The sequence below is a fragment of the Carettochelys insculpta genome, chromosome 22 (assembly GCF_033958435.1).
Source record: "Carettochelys insculpta isolate YL-2023 chromosome 22, ASM3395843v1, whole genome shotgun sequence".
Taxonomy (NCBI): Eukaryota; Metazoa; Chordata; order Testudines; family Carettochelyidae; genus Carettochelys; species Carettochelys insculpta.
The window spans coordinates 6,726,555-6,732,251 of NC_134158.1; positions in this window are offsets into that span (position 1 = coordinate 6,726,555).

Below are 5,697 nucleotides of genomic sequence, written 5' to 3' on the forward strand. Positions count from 1 at the left end.
CCTCCAAGCTCCCCCTCTAAAAACTCCCTCCTGTTAGCACGCACCCTGGTCGCTTACTAGAGGGGTTTAAGTGCTCGGCCTCCCGATAGCTCCTCCCTCTGCCTACAGCTCAGCCAATCAGCACACGGTGTTTCAATTCAAACCTAATCAAGACTCTCAGCTTCCAGCTGCCTGCCTGAGCACACGCCCTTTCAAACAAACACTCAGCTCAGCACTCCAAACTCACACACACACACACAAGCCCAAAACCTCCAAATATAAGCAGCCACTTACCCCAAGGTGCTTTAGTTTGCTCCTTCCTTCTCCTCCTCCAGGAGAGCCTCTCAAAACTACCTCCTGTTAGCACGCACCTGGTCGCTTACTAGCGGGGTTTAAGTGCTCGGCCTCCCGATAGCTCCTCTCTCTGCCTACAGCTCAGCCAATCAGCACACGGTGTTTCAATTCAAACCTAATCAAGACTCTCAGCTTCCAGCTGCCTGCCTGAGCACACGGCCTTTCAAACAAACACTCAGCTCAGCACTCCAAACTCACACACACACACACACACACACACACACACACACACACACAAGCCCAAAACCTCCAAATATAAGCAGCCACTTACCCCAAGGTGCTTTAGTTTGCTCCTTCCTTCCCCTCCTCCAGGAGAGCCTCTCAAAACTCCCTCCTGTTAGCACGCACCCGGTCGCAAAGCTCCCTGGTCGCTTACTAGCGGGGTTTAAGTGCTCGGCCTCCCTGATAGCTCCTCCCTCTGCCTACAGCTCAGCCAATCAGCACACGGTGTTTCAATTCAAACCTAATCAAGACTCTCAGCTTCCGGCTGCCTGCCTGAGCACACGCCCTTTCAAACAAACACTCAGCTCAGCACTCCAAACTCCAAACAAACACACACACACACAAGCCCAAAACCTCCAAATATAAGCAGCCACTTACCCCAAGGTGCTTTAGTTTGCTCCTTCTTTCTCCTCCTCCAGGAGAGCCTCTCAAAACTCCCTCCTGTTAGCACGCACCCTGTTCGCGAGCACCCTAATGGTCATATGAATGACCATGAATGACCGAATGGTCATATGAATGAATGGTCATATTCACGTGAGGATAAAATCTTTATGCCGACATATCCATCACTACTTTACACATTATTGTCAAATGATCTTTACTCTGGTCAAAGAACTTTCTGTACGCTGCGGCTGGAGAGTCCTATTGTCAGCTTATTGCGCTAATTGTGCTAATTTCTCATGCTAATTGTGCTAATTTCCCTTGCTGTTAGCTTCTGTCCAGGGGTTCTGGGGTCTCTACCTCCCCACCGCCGCCCAGTGCTTCAGATTCCAGTCATCAGTATCCTATATAGTCAATTGTAACCTGTTGTTTGGCAGTGTTCACAGAGGCCTAACAAACGAAGTGACACTCCACCAGCGCTGTGTGTGTGTGTAATAAACCCTCCAGCTTGCTTCATACATAGGATCCAGACTTTGTTCCAACACACCGGACTGACATCTCAGGTGTTGAGGGAGGGGCAAATTTAACTGACCCTGAATGGGCTTGTCTGGCTTTACACTCTGCTAAGGACTGACAAGCTGGGTGGGGCCGAGGGAGCAGCCTCTGGGGCGTTACTGCCCAGCTCGACCCCAGACCCAGCTGCTGTTCAACAGGGTGCTACAGAGGAACCCTTCAAACATCTCAGAGGGGCTGGCCCGGGCCAGGACATCAGCCTTGCGGGGAGGGGCTGGGGGTGGCAGTGATATCACAAAGGGCTCTTGCAGGACCTCAGCCTATTGGAGGACACTGATGACCTCACAGTGAGACCCTGACAATGGCCAGTCAGGACAGAAGCGCGAGGCCGGGACAAGCTCAGAGATTCCCGCAGCTTGGCAGCAGCGCGGCGCCTTCCCTGGGTCTCTGCGGGGGACGGACAGAGAACTGGGACCGATGGGCGAGGGCAGGAGGAGCCTCATCAGCATTTTCTCCTTCCCTGCAGCTGGTGGTGTTGGGCCTGGTGAGAAGCTCAGAGCTTCTGAGAGGTTTGGACCCTGCTAAGTCTGGTTCCCCTTTCTCTCCTTCTTTCCTACCTAGTCCTGCATCTTCCCTCCTTTCCCAGGCCCCCCCCGCCCCACTAAGCAGGGTGGGTGGGTGTTGGGGTGAGTGGCAGACCTCACACAGAGCTGGGGCTGGCAGAGCACTGGGAGCTGGAGGAGACCTGGGCTGTTCTTTTGGACATCTGCTGAGACCTATCACCCTGCCAGCTCCCAGAGTCTTGCTGCTGACTGGCCGAGCAGTGGTTACTGACAGGGACACTCACAGCCTTTTGTTCTATTTAAAACCCTTCTCAGGGAGTCATCATTAAAGGTTCCCAGCACTGCTGGAAGGGCCCAACACGTGGGGCTCCACAGGGGGCTGTTCTGGGCTTGGTTCTACTCAATGTCTTCATCAGTTATGCAGATATTGGCATGGAGACGGTGCGTATTATGTCTGCAGATAACCCCACACTGACAGGGGCGACCAGTGCTTTGGAGGACAGGGTCATCATTTGAAAAGATCTGGGCAAGCTGGAGCAATGGTGTGAGGTAAATGGGATGAATTTGATTAAGGGCAAAGGCAAAGTGCTCTCCTTAGGAAGGAACAATCAGCTTCACACACAAATAATGGGAAGTGCCTGTCTAGGAAGGAGTCCAGCAGAGAGGGATTTAGAGGTCAGAGTGGGCCAGAAGCTAAATAGGAGTCAACAGTGTGACACTGTTGCCAAAAAAGCCGACACGATTCTGGGCTGCATGAAGAGGAGGGTTGTGAGCAAGACACAAGAAGTCATTCTGCCGCTCTGCTCGGCCCTGATTACCCTCAGTTGCAGCGTTGTGTGCAGTTGGTGCTGGGTGCACCATTTGTCAAGGAAGATGTGGAGAAATTGGAGAAGGTCCATAGAAGAGCAGCAAGAAAGACGAAAGGTCTAGAGAAGATGAGCCGTGAGGGAAGGCTGAAAGAACTGGGGTTGTTTAGCGTAGAAAAGAGAAGGCAGAGAGGGAACATGACAGCACTTTTCAAGCATCTAAAAGAGGGTTACAAGGAGGAGGAGGAAAATGTTCTTGGCCTCTGAGGACAGCACAAGGAGCAATGGGCTTAAACTGCAGCAAGGACAGTGTAGTTCGGACAGGATGGCAGAACTCCCTAACTGCCGGGGTGGTTAAACACTGGAATTGACCACGTAGGGAGGTTGTGGGATCTCCATTTCTGTAGCTCTTTCAGAGCAGGTTGGACACACACCTGTCAGGGATGCTGCTGCGGGGGGATAAGGAAAAAGAAAAACTGCTGTAGGGGTTAAAATTTTTACTTTTCCACAATAACCAGACCCCACCCTGTGAGAGGGAATTAGGGGGTTGTCTGCACCTCTTGGAAGTTCTTACCTTGTCACCTGGAGACCATTGACCCTGTAGACTCCTCTGTTTTGGTCATCATGCACCTCTGTAGGGTAACCTGAGGTCAGCAGAGCTGGTGTTTGCAGACAGATCTCAGGATAACTTGGCTGAGACTTTGGTATGTTAAAGAAGACAATTAACTACCAAACTATCTGAACAAACTGTATAAAAGGGCCTGAAAACTGATTCTCAGGGCTCCCACTTCTCTGGAAGGTGGCAGCCTGCAGATATGCAAATAAACTTTCCTTTTGGATCTCACTCTTGCCTCACTGCTTTGACCTCCAGCCTCGGACCTCTGGGGAACACTGTACCCCAGGGGAAAGTGGCTTCCCCGACACCACCCAGCTGGGAAGGCCAGGAGAGATCACCAACATTTCTTCTCATTTCCAAACTCAGCCTGGACATGAAACCTGGGGACTGCACACGAGGCCAAGGCCGGGAAAGCCCAAACGTCTGGTGCCCCTGCGAGCGACCCTCCTGCCCTCGCCTTGCTGCCCACTTCTGGGCTGGGACCCCCCAGGGGGGAGAAACGCTGCACTAGGGGATTCCTCTACAACCCCGAGGGCCAACACGGCCAGGAGTTCCTGTGGCAGCCCCTTTCCCACCACTTCCACTGACTCCAGAGTCCCTGCTGCCTCCTCCTGCATTGCCTGGAACAGCAAATGTGAAACACGGTCTCTCAGAGATGCTCCCTCCATGCCAAAATCTCCACCCACCTCAGGTGTAACCACATCAGGAGCCGAATAAAACAATTGTGAGACTGGCTGAAAATAATGAGATGAAAGAGAAATAAGCCAATAATTTAATTTGTGTCTTTTTTATGAATTTTTCTTCCTGGGCCTTAAGCACATACTCAGGTCATGTTTTAGCCTTTTCTCTGCAAACCAGAGGACTTGGAACACTTTCCCCTACAGCTGAGGGTGCAGTGCAGGCTGGTGGCATTGGGGTTCCAGGACTGGTCTGATGCTGCAGACAGATGGGGGCTTTCTGGCCAGGCTTCATTTATGAATAAAGTAAAATACTTTGTCCTACACCAAAGGTTCCTTCATTGTCTTTTTCTGCAGCAGGGGTGGGGAGTCTCTTTTGGGTTAGGGCCTCTGTCCCACAGAAAAGTCACTTGGGAATTGACGTGGCCCCCCAAAGGAGAGACCTCACTGCCCTGGTGCTCCAGCCCCATGTGGCCAGCAGGGAACATAGGACTGAGGTTCAAGGCCTCAGGCCAAATTAACACCGCCTGAGTTCCAGGGTTGGTGGATTTTGTGGTCCCTCCTAGGCTCTAGGGTGGGACCAAAATAGGGGTTCAGCACATGAGACAGGGCTGCCAGTAAGTGTAATCTGGATAGGAGTCAGGTGTTGGTTCAGGGGGAGGAGGCAGGAGCAGGGTGGGAGTCGGATGTCTGTCCAGGGGGAGCGGGTAGAAGGGGGCTGGAGGTGCAGGGCTTCGGGGGGGGCAGTGGGGTGTGCAGTGTCTGCGCAGCACTTACTTCTTTTTGCACTGGTGCTGCTCGCAGGCTCCCTGCCCCAGGATCAGCTTCCTGCTGTTCCACTGGCTGGATTCTGGCCCAAGGAGTAGTGTCTCGATCCCCAGACTGGGCCATGAGCAGAACCGACTCTGAGGGACTGGATAGGACAGGTCTGGAGACAGCTCCCTCGGCCACCTGAGCCTCCCACCCACTGCCCAGCTCCCCCTCACCCTTCCACCCACCCCTCAGTGCCCCCTCAGCCTCACACACACCATCCTACCCCCCCGCCACCCCAGCCTCCCTCCACAGTGCCTGAGAGATGCAGCATCACCTCCAGCCTGGCATGTGGGCTGGTACCTGGGCATCTCCAGGGACAAGTGTCTCTGGGCAGGGTCTGCAGGCGGAGCTGGAAGAAGGACAAGAGCCGCCCTCTCTCAGGAATGCAGGACTGCAGCCGCTCCTCGTCCTCAGAGCCCGGATCCCCCTGCTGCCACCTGAGGTGTCACACCCACCTCAGCCATAACCCCCCAGACACCAACCACAATCTCAGCCATAACCCCCAAGTCACCAACCCCCCACCTCAGCCATAACCCCCCAGACACCAACCACAATCTCAGCCATAACCCCCAAGTCACCAACCCCCCACCTCAGCCATAACCCCCCCAGACACCAACCCCTCACCTCAGCCATAACCCCCAGTCACCAACCTCCCACCTCAGCCATAACCCCCAGTCACCAAACCCCCACCTCAGCCATAACCCCCAGTTACCAACCACAATCTCAGCCATAACCCCCAGTCACCAACCCCCCACCTCAGCCATAACCCCCAG